General features: G+C 41.6%; 1 protein-coding gene across 7 annotated transcripts in view; it reads right to left on the minus strand.

Annotated features, from left to right (window-relative positions):
• The window catches only part of BBS10 (Bardet-Biedl syndrome 10), a 140,284-nt gene that overhangs the window by 31,386 nt on the left and 85,244 nt on the right, over positions 1-23,654 (minus strand). The window contains exon 6 of one of the 7 annotated variants that reach the window (XR_837810.3): positions 9,967-10,265. The exons of the other annotated variants lie outside the window; for them this stretch is intronic. The gene's annotated coding sequence lies outside the window, so the exon portion shown is untranslated. Of the gene's footprint in view, positions 1-9,966; positions 10,266-23,654 lie in introns of those variants that run through there. 7 annotated transcript variants of the gene reach the window in all.

Below are 23,654 nucleotides of genomic sequence, written 5' to 3' on the forward strand. Positions count from 1 at the left end.
TAAATCAAATAATAATGTGCAAGATGACAAAATATTCAGATTAATTCCTCAGACAGCCTGTTTCTGGATATGAGTAATGGAAAAAAAATGAAAAGAAAAAATTCCAACCAGACTTTATACCAGTTCCCTGTATGTTTTTGTTTTAAAGGCTTGTATTAAAGCTAAAGGTAAAAATTATTCAGTAGCAATTTCTGAGTCCATCATTTGTCATCTAACTTATTTCACACTCTGGAGGCAAATGTACAGTGTGAATCGTACCAGGTACTTAGGTAACTGAAATAAATTGTTTTTACACACACACACACACACGCACACGCACACACGGCAGCCACATGTAGGAGTGATTTTTGCCTATTTCATCAGTGAAATTTAGAAGTGGGGTTGGGTAGGAGAAGAGAACGGATTTTTTTTCTTTTTATATCATTATAAACCTACAGCCTATTTTTAAAGTTCTCGACATCAAATTTTCTCCCTTTCTTTTTTTTTTTTTTTTGAGTAGTCTTTGCCCTTTGATTTTCTTTTTTTGTTCCCCAGCTTTTCCTTCTATTAATCAAACTGTATTCTCAGTTACAAAAGGGCCTGTCCACCCACTAAGTCCACTCATCCATCCCTAATCCACCATTTATGATATGACAATTCTACTGTAGTCAACTGTCACACCACAGATAATGAATGATTTCAGAACTTTAAAAAGAAAGGACATGATTTCTTTATTGATAGATTGGGTAGCTTGTTTCATAGCTTGACTTTCTCTGAGCAGTTTAATCATCAAGAGAGAAACTTCTCAGTGGATAATAAAACCAAAACCTAGTGTCTCTGGGCAGCCCCACTTCACACCCTCCCACCTCCTCCTCCCACCCCCACCCCCAGCCCCTTTCACCAGCTGCCTGGGAACCAACTCTAAACCTGAGTAACAGACTGAACTACATTCAGAGGTTGGAGAATCTGAGTCATAAACTATTCCTCTGCTTTCAACAAGTGCTTCATTTTTTATAATTCCTTGTCTCTTCTCTTTTGCCTTCTCCTTTTTACTCTTACTGTTTTGCTCTTCTATATATATATTTAAAATTTTCTACCTTCCTTTTCCACCTTCTCCTGTACCTCCCTATATCAAGGCCAGGGCTCCCTAGCACTGTTGGTGGTCACCGGTAGCCCTACAGAACGGCCCCCGTGCCCTCTGAGAGGCACTAAGCCAGTCCTCTCTCAGCTGAGAACAATGAAGGACCGGACAACTAAAGAGATAAATCCTGAAAGTCGCAGGGGTACCTGGTCAGAGCTGTATCTATGGAGTGTGACCACAAAGGGATGCAGTGAATTTTTTTTAACAGTGTTTAGTCTGCCAGTTACAAAAATACATATCCTAATGTGTTTGGAGTTTTGGTAATAAAGAGTGGAGCCTCTCAAGGCGATTACTTTGAAACGGGCAACACAAATTCAGAAACGTGTCAGAACAAAACTCATTCCTGTGTGGAGGTTCTGTGTCATTTCCTCTTCCCTGTGTGCCAGAGAGAATTCTGACTTGATCATACAGCTTCCTGTTCCTCCCTCAAGTGGGTCGCGGACATTTCTTATGAAGAACAGAGAGATGAAGGGAGAAAGAAGAGAAACAGGGACCCACGGAGGAGTTTTCCTGGGAGTTTGCTAAAATGAAATCCTAACCCCCCGAGGTGACAGCATTAGTAGGTGGGGCCTTTGGGAGGTGCTTAAATTGTAAAGGGACCCTCTTGAATGGGACAGAGCCCAACAACAAACTCACAGAGATCCTTCACCCCTTCAGCCAAGTGAGGACACAGAAAGAAGGAACCCGCTATGAACCAGGAAGAGGGTTTCTCCCGAATGTGACTCTGACCTTGATCTTCAACTTCCCAACCCCAGAGCTGTGGGAAATAAATTTCTCCTGTTTACAAGCTGTCCAGTCTGTGGTATTTTGTTATAACAGCTGCAATGGGCTAAGACAAGAGTCCTCAGAACCACCCCTCTCCCCACCAACCCTGTGTCAGTGACTCCCTAGGAGGACACACAGGACTCAGGATACAGCCTTACTCAAGGCTGAGATTTAACACAGTGAAAGGACACAAAGCAAAACTAGCAAAGAGAAAGGGCACACAGCGCAAAGTCTGGAGGAAACCAGGCACAGGATTCCAAGGGTTCTAAGTCACAGAAGATGTACCTAATTCATAGCAACTTGTTGTGACAACAAATGACAAGTTTTGTCCACTGTGGAAGCTCACTGGAGACTCAGTGCCCAGGGTTTTTAATGGGGGACTGGTGGTGTAGGCTCTCTCTGCTAAGCACAGACCAAAATTCCAGACTCCCAGAAGGAAACGAGATGTTCAGCATAAACCACAAGTGTCTGACAAACACTTTAGGCCCAGTGAAGCACTGTTATCATTTAGGAAATGGTGAAACCCCTCCAAAATCCAGGTTCCCAGATACCAGCCAAAGGCCAACCTTGCAATCAAGCCTTTCTTATGAGAGCATTCCAGTCTCTTTATAACTCCTTTCTAAATAGTAGGCATTTTTTTTTTTATCACATTCTCACTTTACATGTGAGGGAAAAGAGGCTTAGAGAAATCAGCTACAGAACAGCATGGATTTTGAACTGTGAGAGTCCACTTATATGTGGATTTTCTTCAAGTACCATATGATCTGAGGTTGGTTGAATGCGGAACCGTGGATACGGAGACCTGACTGTAAATTTATACGCAAATTTTTGACTGCATGAGGGTTGGCCCCTGCTAACCCCTGAGTTGTACTAGTGTCAGCTGTGATTTCTTAGCTTACAAGTGGTGCAACTGGGACCTAAACCCAGGTCTCTCTGACTCCCATGCCTGTGCATTAGCCTGTGAATTACGATACACTGGAATTTGATGAAAGAAATTTGAGAAGAGGGATAGTTCCAGCAGAATAGGTGGGCACCGAAGGCAATCTGGGGCATGTCACCCCAAAATATGCTGCTTTGGCATATTAATTATTTTGAGCTAGAGGCTCTTGAAAAAACAGCTGATGCCAGAAGGGCATGCTGACCTTTTGTCTTTTCCCCTAAAAGCAAGAGAGAAAATTTCCACGTGAAAGGTGCTCTCCCTGCGCCGGGAGGAAGAAACATTCTTATCACCAGAAACGCTGTGGAGGCTGAGAGCAAGCTGTACAAACAGACCTTGTTAAAATAACCTTTTAATCTCCTTATTTAATTAATTAATTAATTTGGAAATCGATCTATCATGATGAGGATTCCTCTAGCATTAGGGAAGTAAGAGATGCCGGTGATTCTGACCAGTGGGAAAGGCCACAAATGGAATTAACATACTCATTTGTCTTTGGGGTCTCTTTGAGGAAGGGGTAGGGGCTGACTGGAGGCCACTGAGATGGCTAAGTTGGAAGCACACATCTCTGCTTTTATGGTTCATTGGCAGGATTTTCTTTTCTTCTTTAAAAAAAAAAGTTTTGACAGATACAGTTATTTCGCATAAAAGTGTATTTATGTTAACACACATAACAACCTTCTCATTGTTATTTTAGAGTGATTTAATCTACATTTTAAGTTTTCAGTTTTAATTTCCAATACAGTAAACCTAGCATAGTTTAGCCACCTTTCTCCACAAGTGTTACTCTGTGTTCAACCTCGTATGTAAACACATAGGCCCGGTCCCCTCTTTGGATCCTCACTTTTCTTATGAGGGCTCCCACGTGCATGCAAATAAAGTTCATATGCTTTTTTCCAGTTAAACCTGTCTCATGTCAGTCAGCCAGAAACTCTAAGATGGTAAAGGAAAAAGTGTATTTCCCCTCTGGTACATTCAGAGAAGTGCCTTCTTCCTCCATCTCCTTAAATTACTGTTATGGACCTCGTTTCAACTAGGCTTGTGCAGCTTAGAAAATGCAAGTCAAATTGAATGGATGCAGAAAACTCTGCCATAAATGAGCAAAGACTCAAGAAACTGGTGTGCCATGGTGTGAATCCTTAGAAAATATCTGAAAATTAGAAGAGATGGTGGAGCCTGGATTTGTCCCAGCTCCTGGAGGTAATAGACAAGGTTCATACAGGACAACAGAGGCGACTGGAGGTGTTTCAAACAGAAAGACAGGAGTACAGAGCACCCTAGGTGGGCACTGCCTGTGGCTGCCTCACTTCTCATGCCCCAGGGCTCCTCTGGCACATCTTCAAGGTAATGTCATTTCCCATTCTTGGGAGAGGAGTCCTAATTTCCCTGATTCTTTCACTCCAGCTTGGTTTTAGTGCCCGTCAAGGACAATCCCTCTGAAAAAACTGTCACTTCCACTCAGATGTTTCTCAGAAGAGTGCCAACTTGACGGCGGCTTCTCCCTCTCCGCTTTCCACCCCTGCTTGTGAATTCTGGTCAGGAAGGAATCCTAGTAGAAACATGCCCTGCCTTCCCTCCCCACCCAAATTTGGACTGGAATCCAGTAAAGAGAATAAAACAAAGGACAAGATAAGACCCACCATGAGCGCAACCACACTTCTTTGTTTTCAAGTCACAGATGAAGAAACAAAAACAAAAACAAAAACAAAAACAAAAACAAAAACCGCTCTGACAAGAGGTTCCTGCAGCCTTGAAAGGACTCTCTGGACTCCCTCCCTGCTGCTCTCCAACAGCTTCCCAAGGTAATGCTTCTCTTGTCAGAGTCAACAACAGAGGTTGCAGGAACCAACTTCCTGGTCCTCAGCTGCTTCTCCACTTCTTACTGTCTGTCTTGCATTCACTCGGCTGCTTTTAGGGCCACAAGAGCTTAAATCGCCCACATTTTCTACATGTAGACCATAAAACTGAGTGACACAAAATTGAATAAGGAAAGAAAGTAAAACCGAATTATAAGATGAAAGTTCAAGGTTGTCTGTGGATTCAATACATTCCTTTAAATATGAAAACTTGTCAAAATTAATGAGATATTTATGTAAGCACTGTCTCCTAAGGTTACATTCAATTGTGGGTGGATGGTGTTCACAGCAATCACCAAGGCCCTCAGGCTGCCTCCTTTTCCCCCAACGTGGCTAACAGATTTTTGGTGGTGCATTGAATTGAATTTCCCACAAACTTGGTGAATTAAAACAGTCGGTGAATTAGAAACAACCCCAGACCTTATGTCCAAGTCCTAATCCATGGTATCTGTGAATGTGACTCTGTCTGGAGAAGGGGTCTTTGCAGATGTAATTGATTAAGTTATGGACCTCAAGATGAGATCATTGTGGATTTAGGGTTGGCCCTAAAGTCGATGACCTGTCCTTGTAAGAGACAGGAGTGGGGAAGACACAGAGAGACACAGGGAGAAGAACATGTGAAGATGGAGGCAGAGACTGAAATCACGTGCCTACAAGCCAAGAAATGCCAAGGAGCTCTGGCAGCCTCTAGACACAAGGAAAGAGATATGGAATCCATTCTCCTTCAGAACCTCCAGAAGAACCAGCCCTGCCCACACCTTAATTTTGGACTTCTGGTCTCCTGAACTATGAGAGAACAAATTTCTGTTGTTTAACTCACCCAATCTGCAATAATTTGTTATGGCAGCCCTAAGAAACTCATACACTCTACCCTCGGTAATTCTTCGTATTTCTCACTGTTAGAGCTTATTTACTACACCCCGAACTGCTGCTACCATTTCATTATAACAGGGATTGGCATATTTTTTTTTTCTGTAAAGGGTGAAACAGTAGATGTTTTAGGTTTTATGTGCCATATAGTCTCTGTCACAGCTACTCAGCTCTGCCGTTGCAGGGCAAGGGTAGCTGTAGACAATATGTAAATGACTGGACAGGATTGTGTTCTAATGAAACTTTATTTGCAAAAGCAGATGGTGGGCCAGATTTGACCCATTCCATAGTTTGCTGACCCCTGAGTTACGATGTTCTCACCTGAGCCCCTGGTTCCCCATCTCTTGGCCATCCTCCTAGAGTCTCCTCTATACTGTTTCTCCCAGAAGCACTAGGAGGTCTTCATGCAAAAAGACTTCACATGGCTTGTTTCGATTCCTCAAATTCTTTGATGGAGACTTGCTTTAAGTTCCTACTTTCACCATAGGTTATTTAAAATAATCATCTGGCCCAATTTATTTCCCATTTTTGCAGTTTAAAAAAATTCCCATCATGAAATACCATTTCCCCCTTTTTCTTACATCCCACAGACCCATTTTCATAGAGGATTTGTGGAACTAACGATGGTGGCATTCGTGACTGTCACCGGCTTGTGTTGTGCTGTCAGCTGCTGGAGACTGTGCTTCGAGGTGTGTGGGTGGCTTCAAACACTCGGGGGAGAGCAGCCTTACCGCTCCACACTGCTGAGTGAAGGAAATCACAAGAAAAGAAAGAGGAGGCTGTCAACTGTAGGTAACTTTTATTTTAAGATCAAGCACAAGAGGAGCGGAGGAGGCTGAAGAGAGAGAGAGAGAGAGACTGATTCTTCCAAAACAATAAACGATTATTTGGAAGCAGGGAATATAAGCTGAGGGGGAAGGAGGCAAAACAAACAAAAGAGAACTTTGTACCAGTGAATCAAAATCAATTACTCAGTCTATATAGGACAGTGGAGCTTTCCGATACAAGTGTCAAGGTGAGAGAGGAGGATTTACTTGGATTCAGAAATAGTTGAGGTTGAAAATGGAAAGGAAACCAGAAAACTTCATGAAAAACCTGAGACAAAGAGGCTCCAATCTAGACCATTCATCCCTCCTTCTACTGTCTAGTTTAGTCCCTAGTTAGTTTCCTCTGGCTACTGTAACAACTTCCCACAAACTTGGTGAATTAAAACAGCCGAAATTAATTCTCCCCCAGTTCTGAAGGCCAGAAGTCTGAAATTTCAGCCCCACAGGGCTGAAATCGAGGTGTCAGCAGGGCTGTGCTCCCTTCAGAGGCTCTAGGGGACAACTGCACCCTGCCTCTTTCAGGTCCGGTGGCTGCCGGTGTTCCTGGCTCGTGGTCACGTCACTGCAGCCTCTGCCTCTGCGGTCACACTGCCTCCTTCTCTTCTATCTGCCTTCCCCTCTTCTCTCTGGGTCCCATCTGCCTCCCTCTTACAAGGATCTGTGAGATGACCTTTAGGGTCCATGCAGATAATCCAGGATAATCTCCCCATCTCAAAATCCTTAATCACATCTGCTGAGAGCCTTTATGGCCTGATGTAAGGCCACAGGTCATACAAGGTAACACCCACAGGATGTGGATATCTTTAGGGGCCCATGTTTTTAGCACTCCACAGCCCCCAGACTTTATCAACAACAAGAAAGAAAGAAAGAAAAGAAAGAAAAGAAAGAAAAGAAAGAAAAGAAAGAAAGAAAAGAAAGAAAGAAAAGAAAGAAAGAAAAGAAAGAAAGAAAGAAAGAAAGAAAGAAAGAAAGAAAGAAAGAAAGAAAGAAAGAAAGAAAGAAAGAAAGAAAGGAAGGGAAAAAAGAGAAAACAAAAAAAGGCACAGTTTGTAGACTCAGCTTCCTCAGAGGGCAGTTTAGCCAGCCCTTGTGCAGGATGAAGGGGTGGGGAGCGGAAGACTGGCTCCATTTGTTCAGTATTTCTTTCAGTCACATTTAATATTTCAGCCCCTCCTCACAGACCGGCTCCCCAGCCACATGGCTAGACTTTTCTTTAATCAGGCTCTGAAATAGAGAGTGATTATGAAAAGGACCTTGTGGGGAGGGCATGGCTCCATGGTAGAGTGTATGCTTAGCATGCATGAGGTCCTGGGTTCAATCCTCAGCACCTCCATTTAAAAAAATAATAAACCTAATTACTTCCTCCAAAATAAAAAAGAAAAGAAAAGAAAAGAAAAGGACCTTAATAATGCAAAGGCTGGGTCGTATTTTCTACAATGAAAATTTTTCTGAGGAAAAAAATTTCTAAATAAGAACACGAGAGAATCTGGACCCTTGGGATGGGGCCCATTGTACCGATACATACCCACCCACTTCCTCTTGATTTAAACATACTTAGAAAATCGCACAAAACCAGGAAGCAGTTTAAACTGCTCCTGGGACATTTCCACCTGAATATCCTGCCATATGCACCTCAAACTCATTACATTTGAGACGGAACACAATACCTCCCACCACTGGCATGTTCTTCCTCATCCGTTGTTATAGTTTGAGAGCAGCTGTGTTACCCTGAGATGGATGAGCTTCGGAGCTGGAAACCCCATGAACTGTATGCAATTGTTTGGACACATGTGCATCTGTGTGTTTTTCAGGAAAGCATTCCATAGTCTTCCTCAGCTTCTCCACGGAACCTTTGATCTCAAAAGGGAAATGAAAGTCTGCCCTGCTGTGGCCCTCAGTCGGGTCTACATAAACATTTGCTGAGTACTCTTAGGCATTCTCAGTAGAGAATACCCACTGCTTTGGTTTTGTATGTAGTTGTCATAATTTTGTTGTCATAAATTTGCAGGATAGCTGGTTGGGGCTTATGGTTCAGTGAGTCACTGTCAAACCAATTCTGCCACTACTCCCCTCCCCCAAGTAGGGCCACACATCCTGGATCAAGTGTCTCTGAAGAACAGGAAGCAAGAGATCATAGTGAAACCTTTTTCTGGGTCTAAGGATTATTTTGATATGCCAATCTACACCTACTAGACCTACTAGACCTGCACATTCTTGGAATGCTTGCCTTCATCCTCCCCAACTTTGCCCAGTTCATCCTTCTGATCTCAACTTAAGTATTCTTTCCCCCAGGGAAGACTTCCCCAATCCACACCCCTGGGAAAAGATCATAGACTCAAATTGTTAACTGTGGGTCTTGTTGCTTACTGAGTAGCTTAATGCAGGAAAGGGAATTGATTACCACTGGAACCTGGAGGCTGTCACTTCCGTCTCACTCTTAGATTAACCCAAGGTTGCCCTCCAGCCCCAACCTTTCCCAGAATTGCTTTGGCTTCCACAGGGAAGGCTGGGCTGGGGCTTAGCAGCAAACAAGCTTCAACAGACTCTTACATTTTGAAAGAGATTTAAATGAACATTTTGAAAACAAGGAGAGACACAGTGCTCCCTTGGTAAACCAAGAAAGACTAAGGAGACTGGTCATGGAAAACAGTCATGATGAAAGTTCAAGGGAATAAAACATTAAGATTTCTTTCACTGAATTTATTCATTTTTAGAAAATATAACAATGTTCTAGTTTTCCCTTCAGAATATGTACTTTCTTATATCTGCCCATATTTTTTGTTTATGGAATTATCACAATTACAGTTAAATTATATTTGTATGATTTTAACTTTAAGGATTCTCTTTTGAACTTGCCCATAAACTCTGCAAGGGAAGAGGCTGTCTGTCTTGCTCATTGCTTAGCAATGCCAGGCATGCAGTAGATACCAACAAAATTTTGACACATGAATGGATTGATTGATTAGTTAATATAGAATTGTGACTTTGTCTCTTTCCCAGTGAGAACAGTTCTTTGACCATAGTAATTAATTGTCATGCTGGATATGATTCTTGAAATGGGGTTGTTCCACGTGTCTCCTTAAAGCAGAGTCTCCCACCCTCAGCAAAACTAACATTCGGGGCAGGAGAATTCTTTGTTGCGGGGGCTACCCTGTGCATGGTAGGATGTTCAGCAGCATCCCTGGCCTCTACCTACAGGATGCCAGTAGCATCACCCTCCCTACGTTGTGACAACCAAAAGTGTCTCCAGACATTGTCAAATGTCCCCTGGGGGCTAAAACTGCCCCTCCCAACCACCATCCCAGATGAACACCACTGCTTAAAGAAAGAAGAAAATCATAAGAACTATTTCTGAATCATAAGAAGTATTCCTGAATCTGGCAGAATGAAGAAGAAGAAAAAAAAGCCATGGCTGAATGCCTTAAAATCTGTGCATCTGAGATAATCTCAGGCATATCTCCCCCCATTTTCTGTAATAAATCTGTAATCCAAAAAAAATCCCTGGTTCTTAATACTTTAGTGTGTTTTTTTCATTATACCTCAGTTTCTTACTTAAATTACCCTTTGAAAAATTACAACTTTATCTCAAACTAAGAAGAAGAGGAATTTTATTTATTTATTTGTAATTCAGCAGGACAGTTACCTGAGGCTGAGACAGAAGGGAAACTAGAAAAGATCACAGAATTGGGTCTGCTGGGATGTGGCCCCCAACACACCTGAACCACTCCACACAGTGTGTTCAGCAAGACCTCTGACAGCTCCCTCCAGACAAGCAGCGAACCACATGGAAGGGTGGCTGGAGCTACGGGAGTCAAGTTCTGCAGAGGGCAGGTGCCAGGAATTGCTTCATGATCTGACTCAGTTTTGTGTTTTCTCAGTTCCGGGTCTTTCTAAATAAAACATGAGAAACAGGGAGTTTAGAAGGAATAATGGTTTCTGATGAAGTGGGAAGACATATTTTTGCTTTAAAAATTAATTGCAACTACTTCTGCATCCTGGGGGAGCTGCAGAACTCATCTCTGTAGGAAACTTGGTCATTTACTGAGAAATATTCAAGGAATGAAGCTGCAAACTGAACACAAACTAAAACTCAAATATACAAAGACCATGTGACTTTTAATTTTCTGTCATAGACCAAATCTTCATGGACCCAACCCACTGAGTAACAGCCAATGTAGGGGTGGGGAGAGCACATGAACTTTTCCAATTAAGGGCACACTGGACTGAAAATATTCTTTGAGGACTAAACATTTATCAATTAAAGCTTAATTCCCTATCAAAGATGGATTGCTCCTTTCTCTCCCTTCCCCCAACATGGCTCTAGGTGTAGAGGAATGCTGACATCTTGGCATTGGGGAGACGGAGCTCTGGCTGGAGTGGTGCCTGTCTTTGTATTGTCTCTACTGCTGGCCACCTGGTCCTGTCCTTGGGTGTGTACCCAAGGCTGGCTGGTACCCATTAAGGTGGGATGAGTCTGGGTCCTGCCAAGCACCCTACAGGTGATGGTTGCTAACATTAGCAGCTGAGGAACACAGCTTTGTCTGTTCTCTTAGCTTGGTTAAGGTCACCCTTGGCACTCAGCTCCATCTCATCCCTTTGCTGGTGGCTGTGCAGCCCAGCCACTGGAAGTCCAGCCACTAATCTCAGATGTTCTCCACCCCACCTTGAGTTCCCAGCCTCAGGGTTTCTTTGCCTCAACCCCACCTTGTGACATCTGTGGCAATTTCCCCAGCCTGAATGTCATCTACTTTCAGCAGCCCCCCAAGGGCATTTGGGAATGTCTAGATTGCTCACAAACCATATACAGACTCCAAGGAGTCAAGCGCTCTACCTCAGATGTCTCTGCACATCTCCCTGTCCTGCAAAACCCTTGTGTACCCCATTCTATCCACCCCCAGGGCACTGAAGCCCGCCCCGCATGGTAGTCTCCCTCAAGGGCTCCAGCTAAGAAAAGGACAAAAGCCCCTTTGCTGTCTGCTCTCTTTTTCTGACTGGATGACCTTGCGCCTCCAGAACTTCAGCCTGGAGAGGACACAAGTGTCACATAGCTTCCTTTCACCACCTGTTCCACAAGGTTATCTGCTTCCTTTTTCCCATAATCCCTCAGGGTCAGAAGGTGGGCTTTTCACGCCGTCACCTTCTAATCCTCCGACCCCTTTGTAGCAGATACTTTTCTTACGCTCAGTTCTCTCTCCCTGAATAATACTTTTATTTCCGTTGCTGGTCTCTGCTCTTGATATGTTAACGACGGCTTATGGAATTTAGAAATCATTTCCTCTCTTGACAAAGACTGGCTTTTAAGACTATTATTTCCTTTCTGACAGCTCTGAAAGTCAAAAACTGGATATTGATTTCCCCTTCCTCTTTGCCTTCCTACGGCTACAGTCCTCATTCTGCCCAAGGCAAGCACACAGCTCTGGAAGAGGAGAGGAGAAGCCATGTATAAAAATCAGAAAAAAAGTGGACGTTATATTAGTAAGAAAAAAAAAAAATTCTCATTTCCATTTTGAAATAGAGCAGGGCCCTGTGGGGTCCTCTCTGGTACAAATCCTTTCTGTGTGCCCCCTGTTCTTTTTTTGTAGAAAATGGGCTCCTTGACCTTCCCTGAGTTCCAAGGGGCAGATTCAAATAGCTGCACTTCAGGGGAAGGAGGGAATGAAGAGATAAGGGAGAAGCAGTTAAGAAACAATAGCCCAGCCTTGGGGCAGGGTCCTCTTTGCCTCAAAGAACATACATAACAATATCTTTGACTTCCTCTGCAGGAACTAAGGCCATCCAGGTGGAGGATGGCGACTTTAGTACCACCCCATTACCTCACCACCAACCAATCAGAAGAAAGTCACGCATTGCAGCCCTTATCCCAAATTTTGCCCATTGAAGAGTTTGGTTTTTTTGAGCATGAGCCATTCGTTCTCCTTGCTGACCATCTAATAAATCTTTCTCTGCTCCAAACTCCAACGGTTCGGTTTGTTTGGCCTTACTGTGTATTGGGCACACGAACTTTTGTTCAGTAACAATTTCACACATTAATGGGCCTTTTACGTGTGAAAGACAAGGTCCGGGGTGAGTACTGTGCTGCGGGGAGGTTGAGGTAGGGTTCAGCAGGATAAAGTTAACGTGCTTGTCACTAGGGTAAGATTTTTCTAATGAAAAACAACTTCTGGCCTCATCTGGAGAGAGAGAAAACTGAGACAGGAGGGAAGGGAGCAGGGCACAACCACTGAAGGAATGACACAGCAATTGAGGACTGGACAAACTGGTTAGAACCAAGCTGGCAGAAGATGTGTCCTCCAGTAGACCCTGAGCCTCATGGCACACCCACAGGCGCCATGACAGCTCCTAGGTTGACCATAAGAGGTCAAAAAGTGGGCAGGGGGGCCGATTCCTGGAAATCTCTGCCTGTTCCCCCGCAGACGTTGAAATAATCCTCCTACTAGCACATGAAATTACCGAGCCCATAAAAACTAACAACTCCACACCCTGAGGTCATTCTCTCTCTTGCCTTCTGAGATGGCCTGCACTCTATGAAGCGTGTAATCTGCTTTTACTTTAAACTAAACATCTGCTACACTGCTGTCTCTCTCTCTCCCTTTCGTTTTTTGAGATGGCCTGCATCCTGCTTATGGAGTGTGCATCTCCTAAGCTGTCCTCCCTCTGAGTGAGACAGACCCCACTCAGTCTATGGGGTGTGTATCTCTTTAAATAAACTTGCTTTCACTTTATTATGCTTTGCTCTTGAATCCTTTCCTGTGCAAGACAAGAATCTATTCTCTGGCAACAAAACTTAAAACGTGTGTAAGAGAGGAAATGAAAGGGAACTAGAGAGTTAGGATAATCCTCAATAAGTTGGCAGGAGAGCCCGCCTAGGGGCGAGGGGTGGCTGCCCGCCGGCACTCCCCATGGGAGAAGAGGTTGAAAACTGCAGGAATAGTGGTGTCTGAGTCTGACTTTCCCTCCTTTCACTGCCCATTGTCACCCTTGTGATAGCACGACCTTAGAGAAGGAAGATGGAGCTAGGAGCCTGTTTGGGGAAGAAGCAGACTAGAACGGAATGGAGATTTGGTAATAAAGGGACCAGAAGCAGCTCAGAAGAATCTGGGAGTCTAGGGTGCTAGCTGACAGGCTACAGCTAGGACAAGTGTCTTCCTGCCTACCATAGTCTGGGTACTTCCAGGTCTACATGAAGGGCTTGAGTTTTTTGATGTTAACTGTGAGTGTGGTAGATTAAAAATGGCCACCAACTCCCTGTTGCTCAAGAAGTGGTGTTTATCTCCCACAATCTGTAACTTGGTCTGGGCCCATGACTGCTTTAACCAAGAGAATGTGGTGGTGGTGTGGTGCTGTGCCCATTCCGGACCTAAGTCTTGAAAAGTCTGGTAGATTATGCTTCTCATGTGTTGTGTCACCACGTAGCTATTCTCCCCTGTTGTTTTTACCCCAATAGGACACCTCTTGTCTGACAGAAGACAGATTAACAAGAGAAAACCAGAAGTTTATTAACATGTGTGTCATATGTATCCGTGGGAGCACTCAGAGGTGAGTAACTCAAAGAAGTGATTAGAACTTAGACTTATATGGCATCCTTAGCAAATTTTGTAGGAGGTGACAAGGCAAAGGAAAAGGACTTTGAGTCTCTAGAATGACAAATTGTGGGAAGCTCAATTATATGGTAGGTAAGAGCTAGTTTCAGCAGGGTTTGCTGCGTGGATCCCCTGGTGCAGTCTATGGGCTGATAAGGATCTAACGCTGTCTCCACTGATTAACTTCAATTCTTCCTGATGTTATTGGGTGGGGGTGGGCACCTTTACAAATTTGTGTCCTGCTTTTAGGCAAATAGGGGGAGGGAAGAGGGCTTTTCTTGCATCTGCTTCTTCTCAATTGCATTCAACTCAAAATAATCATTATATCAGCAGCATATTGTAGGACAGAGTATTCTGCTACACTTCATCATGTTAGGAAGACCATACAGAGAAACTGCATGAAAGATCAGACAGAGAGTGAGAGGCTGTGAGATGGCATGGAGAAAGGGAGAGAGACGTAGCCAAGCTCAAGCTTCCAGCCATCCTTGCCAACGTGTCAGATGTGTGAGTGAATCATTGAAAGATGCAGCCCTGGCCATTATCTGATTGCACCTCCATGAGAGACCTCAAGAGAGATCAACAGAAGAACCTCTTAGCTGAGCCCAGTAAACCCACAGAAGCATGAGATAGTGGTTGCTTTAAGTCACGAAGCTTTGGAGTGGTTCTGTTACACACAGCGATCAATAAGTGGAACAGTAGGATAGGACTGAATTATTTTTCTTGCATCATGGTGGTAGGGAAAAAGAGCATGAAGTTTGGGCACAACTCATACCTGCCTCCATCCAGAAGTGATAGGTGAAATTTCCACCCATATTTCATTAGCCAAAGCAAGTCACACAGCCATCCATGCGTAACTGCAAAGAAGTGATCTCCGGGAAGGGAAAGGGCATGAGTGATGCTGATCACCCCACCTCTTGCAGCAAGGGAGGCTGGGGAAGCAGAGGAGGTTTATAATGGTCTGCTGTGCCCAAACATTACAGTCCTGCACACAGTCAGGATTCTGTTGTCACAGGTGAGGGCAGGAAAAGGCACTAGGTTTGCCCTAAGTGGAAGGTGGGTGGGTAACAGAGAGATTGCAATGGCTGCCACCTGAACCCTCAGCCCCCACTGACATTGGTCTCACCCACTAACTCTCTTAGTGCTCTCACTTTCAATCTATAAACTTGAGTTTGGGATGAGTCTGGATGGGGAAAAACAGAGGAGACAGAGGAGAAGAGGAAAGAGGTAGAAGAGAAGGAGGGAGGGAAAACGTAGCGCCTATGTGCTCAGGCGTGAAATAAAAGAACTTGAACGCTCCTGACTCTGACTCCAGCGCTTTCAGGACCACTTAGGGGGAAAAATTAATGTCTGCACAAAAATGTCAAGCAGGAAGATAAAGGGAAAGAACATTTCAAAGAGGTGGGAAATGTGTGGCAGTCTGGGTGGTCCAAATGAAAGAAGAAAAACAAAGTTCTTGTCAAGTTGTGCTCTGGGAAATTCTTGGAGGAGTGAGAAGGAACATCCTGATCCCAGGCTCCTGCCGAGTGCCCCTCTCTCCATCCAGGACTCTAACGTAGGTCATCACTTTGTTTTTCCCTCCCCTTTCTTCTAAAGTTCCCAACTCAGCCCACAGCTACTTCACTGTTGGTCAGAATTAAATCCAAAATAGCAACTCACTTTCTCATTTCTCTATTAGTTGGAAGATGAAAATCTAAGAAAATGTTAAGCCATTTTCAAAAGGCTTCTTAAATATTGCCCTCAAAAGAATTTTATCACCTTTATTTTACTTGCCAGAAAACCAAGGCTAATAGTGGTTAATTTATCAAAGGTCACACAATATATCTGAAATGAAATCCGTTCACCTACAGTCCATTAAGTTAACTACCATGATGCTCTGACTTTCAAGGATTTATTTGATGCCTTGTTCTTAATTGAACCTGGGATCTAGAAATTTTCTGCATAGCTTGGCCAGCATTTGCTGTCTGATTCTGGAATACAACTTCTATTTCCTACTTCTTATAGAACTGTCTTTAGTATCCTCCCACAACTATATCATTTTTGCTTTCTCTCTGCTTTTATCCTTATCCAAATGTTCTCCATGGTACTCCCTGCAATAGTTATAGGCTTCCACATATGTCCGTATCTTTTTGACATATTGCATTAATCTCTCTGCCCTCCATCCTAGCCTGTTTCCTTTGACAAGTCACACCCATTTGTGGCCAGGTCTGCTTATAATGATTCTACTTGCTCAACTTTACAATAACTATTTGGTATAGTTCCCTCCCTATATTGAAGCCTCAAGTTCACCTAGTTTTTGCCTCTGCTCTGCTGTCTCTCCCACTCCATGCTCCTTCAAATAAATCAGATTACTCACCAAGTTTGCCCTGGCCTTGAGTAAAACCTTGATGGAATTTATCCTCACTTTGCCCTTTGTCAGCTCCATTGCTCTTATATTTCCTGGTCCCTTTGGGCCCTGGAACTAGTTCTGTTTTCCTCCTAGCCCTGTTTGTTAGTGGGTTGGTGCTGCTCTCCTAATTTTGTCTATGTCTATACTAATTAATGCTTTACTGAAGTATCTGATAATGAGAACTGCCATCAATTATGCATCTAACATGTGTCAGGCTCTGAGCTAAGTACTTTACATGTATTATTGCATTTACTCCTGTAGCGGAGGAAAAATAATTTTCTCTCTACTCTTCTAAGTTCTCCCCTGTGAACCTTGTAACAAAAGACAGGTTAACAAAAGAGAAATAAATAGAAGTTTATTAACATGTATACCTTGCCTATACATGGGAGATACCCAGGAAAAAGTGAGTAACTCTCAGAGGTGGTTTAGAATTCAGGCTTAAATACCATCTTCAGCTAAAGACTAGAGAGAAGAGTATGGGAGAGGCCAATTATAAGGAAGTGATCAGGAAAAGTAAACAAAAGTAAGGGTTGTTACACAGATTTAAATTGGTGCCTTCTCCATTGATGAATTTCTTGCTATTTAGTTATCTTTCTCTTCTGGTGAAGAGAGGGAGATGACCTTGCAAATGGGGATTCCCTTATAATTGTAAATTTCCCTTACAAAAGGGTAACTTGTGTTCTCAGTTCTTCTCTTGTGTCTGTTGTTTTGAAAATAATCCTTATGCCTAAGAGACATATTTTGGGGTGGCATATTCTGCCACCCTTCACTTCTCATGAGAAACCTACAATGTAGTGTCATTTCCTTTGTTTTCCAGGAAGAAGGAACAGAAGCAGTATCAGTGCTACGAAACATTCTTTACGTTGAAATTAAAGCTCTTATCTGGATACCTGGCACCGTGCTGGTTCCTTGCCTTTACTATTTCGTTTGGTCTTCACTATAATCCTGCAAACCAGGCGTTTTCATCTCTACTTTTTAGGGGAGGAAACTGAAGTTTAGGGAGGTTAGGTGGCTTTCTCAGCAGGACTGGACTTACAGTCAAATCTCTTCCGCCACGCAGGCCTGCTTGCCACACCCACACCAGCACTTTTGTCCCAGCTGTCCCTCTGCCTGAACACTCTTCCCCCATAACCACGTGACACCCTTCCTTATCTCCTCCATGTACTTCACACGCTTAAATGTCACCTTCTCAGTGAGACCTTCCCTAACACTCCTCTGACAACTTCACCCCACTTGCTGTTGTCCCTCACCCATTCCTCACTTTATTTTTCTCCAAGCACTTAAATTCTCTGACATACCATATTTGCATTACTAAAACGCAAGTTCCAAGATGGTAGGGCTTTTTGTCAGCTTTGTTCACTACATGCACACTCTCCATCCATATATGTTGAGTGAATGGATGGATGAATAAATTTCTGAGCAATTCCAAAGCCCATTCTCTTTTCACCACAATGTACTCAGATCCTTGGTGTCCATCTTATCTTCTTTTTGCCTCTGGGTTACTTTATAATGCTAAAGCATTTTTTTTAAAGTAAATCCCTAAATTCAGTGTAATTTAGGAAAAGCAAAACTAAGCCCATTCTATCCCGAGCCTAGAAATGGTGCTAGCAGCAGCCCTTGCCTTTATCCAAGAGCATTTATTATGTGTCTTCTTGTGTGTGATGCTCTGCTATATACTAGGCAGAAAAAATTAAACTGAAATGTTTATATCTGGCTCTCTCTCCCTTCAATTGGCTGCTCGGTGGGAGAGCCAGCCCTGGTCCAGGGAACAAATGGAGGACATGCTGTACATACAATATGGACCTGAATCACAGGTAATTGGCAACCAGTATTTGCAGAGCAGTCAGAGAGAAAAGCCCAGGGAGTTTCATTAGTAGGATGGTGTTTGCAGAAACCATCCAAAGAGAACTTTTCTATCCAAAATCTTTTCTCAAGGGGATACTGCCAAGAAACAGTTTATCTTATCCACAGTTGGCTTCCTCTAAAAATTTACGATTGGTTCCTGGACCCAAACATTTGACTGATGAAGCTACAATAACCACAAAGCTGGAATAACTTTTGTCATCCCCTGTTCTTGGGAAGAACCCATTTTTTATGATGCCATGCAGATTTTGAGCCTGATTCTAACTCTATTTTAAAAAACTCATTTCCTAATGACATGTAATACCTATAAGCTGCTGGTGATTGAGACAAGAGTTATCATTTAGCATTGTTTAAGCACCCTAAGGAGGCTTAAAATTAGAGATTTTTAACTGCAGCCACTCTGTTTATTACTTTTCTCTTCCATGCATATACTCCAAGTCTATGTATAATAAGACTGTGTTATACAAACATTAAAAATGTAAAGAACAGTAATCAAAACAGTGGTACTGGTACAAAAATAGACACATGGATCAATGGAACAGAACAGACAGCCCAAAAATAAATCCATGCACCTATGGCCAATTAATTTGTGACAAAGGAGGCAAGAATATATAACGGAGAAAAGACAGTCTCTTCAGTAAGTGGTGCTGGGAAAACTGGACAGCCACATGTAAAACAGAGATTAGGACATTACCACACACCATATATAAAAATAAACTCAAATGGATTAAAGACCTAAGTGTAAGACCTGAAGACATAAAACATCTAGAAAATAACACAGGCAGAATACTCTTTGACATAAAACATAGCAATATTTTTTTTGGATCTGTCTCCTAGGGCAAAAGAAATAAAATAAAAAATAGCCAGTGGGACCTAATTAAACTTAAAAGCTTTTGCACAAAAAAAGGAAACCACTGACAAAATGAAAAGACAACCTACAGAATGGGAGAAAACACTTGCAGATAATATGACTGATAAGAGGTTAATATTCAAACTATACAAACAGCTCATACAATTCAATATCAAAAAAAAACCCAAACAACCCAATCAAAAAATGGGCAGAAGACTTGATAAATATTTTTTGAAAGAAGACATACAGATGGCTAACAGGCACATGTAAAGATATTCAACATCACTAATTATTAGAGAAATGCAAATCAAAACAACAATGAAATATCACCTCACACCTGTCAGGATGGCTATCATCAAAAAGTCTACAAATAACAAATGTTGGTGAGGATGTGGAGAAAAGGGAATCCTTGTACATGGTGGGAGTGTAAATTGGTACAGCCACTATGGAAAACAGTATGGAGATTCCTCAAAACACTAAAAATAGATTTACTGTATGATCCAGCAATTCCTCTCCTGAGTATATACCTGGAAAAAAATGAAAATACTAATTCAAAAAGATACATGCACCCCAATGTTCATAGCAGCACTATTTACAATAGGTGAGATATGGAAGCAACCCAAATGTCCATCAACAGATGAATGTCTGTTGTACAGACATATATACAATGGAATATTGCTCAGCCATAAAAAAGTATAAAATTCTGCCATTTGCAGCAACATAGATGGATCTTAAGAATATTATGCTTAGTGAAATAAGTCAGAGAAAAAATGTATAGTTCCGCTTCTGAATGGAATCTTAAAAATGCTACAAATGAGTGTGTATGCAAAGCAGAAACAGACTCACAGACATAGAAAACAACCTCATGGTTATCAAAGGGAAGTGGGGGGGGAGGGGCAAATTAGGGTTATAGGATTAAGAGACACAAACTATTATTTATAAAATTGATAAGCAAGAAGGATATATCATATAACACAGGGAATTATAGCCATTATCTTTTAATAACCTTTAATGGAGTATAATCTGAAAAAAACATTTAAAAAATACTGAATCACTATGCTGTACACCTGAAACTAGTATAATATTGTAAGTCAATTATATTTCGATAAAAATATGTACACACATTAAAGTAACATGGACCCAGTCTGATTGGCAGTAGCAAATCCAGCTACCACCAACATAGCTAAAAAGCCTTTTAGCTTCACACTAGTGCCATGAGACCAGTCATATGAAAAGTTAAATTATGCCAATTAACATCTTATATACATAATTCTAACACTAATTGTACTACATTTTAAGCTTCTTTAGAGCACGAATAACATTTTCCTCATTTTTGTGTCCCACACAGCACCTGTTTTAATACTTGTTAAATATATCCCCCCTCCAATAGGCTTCATTAGGAAAGGGCATTTTTCCCCCTATTTTAGACAGTGTACCCAGTATCTAACATGCATTTGGCACAAAATAACATTCAATACATTTTTTTAAAGAAATTAAAAAAAAATTTTTTTATGGGGTGAGGTAATTAGGTTCAATTATTTATTTATTTAATGGAGTCTACTGGGAATTGAACCCAAGACCTCCTGCATGTTAGGCACTCTACCACCGAGCTATGCCCTTCCCACCCATGAAGAAATTTTTTTTAAAAAAGAAAAGAACATTGACTTGAATGAATCCTGACTCATGAAAATTAAACCCAACTCAACATTTGGGTTCTTCTGATTTAAAAGTAAAATAAATCATAAACAAAAAATTATGGATTCAAATATTTTATAAAAAGTTACTGACAAGTCTAAGGATAAACTTTTGAATCAGCTTTTGGAGGGGAGGGTATTTGGGGCAAGTCCTTTATGCACTCTGGGCTTTATTTTCCCTACTCCATCCTGATGAGTCTTAGAAGAAAACAAGGATTGGGTTAGAAGATCATCTCTACAGTTCTTCCAGTTCCAAGTTCCTGTGACTAGGATTTGCATAACTCAAAAGGACGTAGGTGTATAAGCAGATGCTGTCTCATTAACTGGCAGGACCAAATGATTTTTTAAGAAAATAAACAAAGCCAGATCCAAGATGGCCTCCCACAATCCCATCTTCTGATATTCACAGCCTGTATAGCCACCAACCATGTCTTACTAGAATTGGTCTGTATGCCATTAGCATGCAGCAGAAGTAATTGTCACTTCCTAGATTAAGTTACAAAAATAAAAGGTGAGGAACTGAAGCCTTGTGCCAACAGCCATGTAAATGGATCTAGAAGCGGCTCCTCCTCAAAGCCAGCAGCTTGACTGCAACTTCAAGAGCCGGAACCATTGGGCAAAGCTGCTCCTGGTTTCCAGACCCTTAAAAACTAGGTGAGATAATGTATTTTTGTTGTTTTAAGTTGCTAAACTTCGGGGTAATTTGTTATGCAGCAAAAGGTAATTAATACACTTTATCATCCCAAATTCCTCCACCGTCCTGGGGCATATGACCATGTTAACTTCACCAGTCTTGGAAACTATGCAATTTGTTTGGCATCATATACTTCATAAGAAAAGATACAAGTTAGTGCCAGCACCAGCCTCCCAGTTTTAAAACTCAGCTACACTCAAGCCACAACTTGAAAAGAAAAAAAAAAAAGCTACTTTACTGCATGTAGCTATGGTCTCACTATGATTTCCATCTCTTCCATTTCAAGATAAAAAACCTTGCCTTTGCCAAAAATTCCCTTCTTTCACGGCTGCCCAATTGCAACATTACTCCCTACCGTGCAATCAATTGACTGCTTTAACAGCAACACTTTCAGAGTGCTTGTTTCTCTTTCAGTACTTCTCCAATCCATGCATTTGCTTTTTATTTCATGACAAAATGACCTTTAAGAACTTTGAAGACTGTTTTTATGTCTAAGAATTTTTAAAAATTAAAATGTGTGCATTTCAACTGCTTTGTGCATTCAAATTCCCATCTTAGGAGGTCATGTATACAAAGGTCTTAGAATAGTTCCTGGCATATGTGTTCAATAAAACATTTATTTACATAGAAGTGCTTGTTGACACCCTATTATACAGATAAGGAAATGCTTAATGTGAGAAAGTGCTTCATACCTGAAACTAAATGCTGAAGAGATATCCACTTTAGTTCCAATTAGGACCCCCCCGACAGCAATGATTTCTCCATTACACACCATAAAGAATCCTGAGCAAAGCTGTTCTCTCTTAAATGCCTCCTGATACGCCAGAGAAAGGTCACTGTATAATGACAGAGCACAAACTGACAAAAACCTCTGTGGACAGGAATGGTTATTAACACATCACTCGGCTTTTGGGTAAATACATTTCTTAGATTTAAACTAGAAAATTTCTGTCCCATGTCTGTGGGAAACCAAGAATACATCTTGCCTGATCTGCAAAGGCACAGGTCTCAAACAGTATCTTATATCAAAGGTGCACATAGATTGGCAATGCAGTCTGGTTTATAATATAAATTCTGGTAAAACTAGAAACTACTAGACTTACACAAAGACGGCACCAGCAAGGGCATAGTGCTTCCTATTCCTCTGATGTGGAATTGTGAGGGCAATGGGGGAGGAGAGAGAAGGGAGGCCAGGGGGATCACGACCCTGAGAAGAACCACAATATCCTTACCCTACAGGAAAGAGGGAAAAGAGATGGATACAGAGCAAGATGTTCTGTGCTCAGAAACTCACTAAGGCATGAGATGCTGCAAAAGTTGGTTTTGCTCTTAACTCACTTATACTTATGGTTACCTTGATCTAGAATTTTTGAGAAAAGGAATGGATTCATTCAGAAGGAATTTATTCCTAGCTTCTATTTCTAGATTTTAACGGTTATAGCCAAAAGCTGATCAGTCTATAGCCATCATAATTTTTCTTGCACCAAAGTCATAATACCCTAAAAGTAATTGTGCAATTACTACTTATGGGTCAGAACTAATGCCAATTAAGGCTTTGGAAAATGATGTTTTCTTTTTCTTTCTTCTTTTCAATTTTTTTCCCTGATGAATTCATTTTGAATAATCAAAATTTTTCTTCTTTTCCTGACTTTTTTGGGGTATAATTGGCAAATAAAAATTTTGTATATTTAAGATGTACAATGTGATGTTTTGACATACCTATACATGGTGAAATAATCATCACAATTAAGCAAATTAGCATAGGAAAATGACCTTTTCAAGTAAAATATATTTGATTTGCAAACTATTTCCTCATGATTTTAAAAAGAAATGAAGGCAAAGTGCAAAAATTTAAATGACGGCATATTAGGACAAGAAAAAGCCATGACTTGGTGTTGTCTAGACACGCATTCAGTGAACAGTGATAGTGTTATTTAATCTTATTTTGCCACCTATGTAGAGAAAGATGTATCAATTTTCATGCCATAAATAAGTTGCTAAAGGTGATTACATTCCTATTTTTTTCCAGTGAAAAAGCAAATTAGAAATTTAGCATAAAACTTACACTGGGCAGACCTTTGAGAGCGAAAGGTCTCTTACAATCTCATTATAATGAATCCCATATAATGAATTATAATGCCCCTTGCATATATTAGTCAGTTATGATCTTGAACTTAGGTGGCCACTTGTACCTCAAACACATGTAACTAAT

Source organism: Camelus dromedarius, chromosome 11, assembly GCF_036321535.1.
Source record: "Camelus dromedarius isolate mCamDro1 chromosome 11, mCamDro1.pat, whole genome shotgun sequence".
Classification (NCBI taxonomy): Eukaryota; Metazoa; Chordata; class Mammalia; order Artiodactyla; family Camelidae; genus Camelus; species Camelus dromedarius.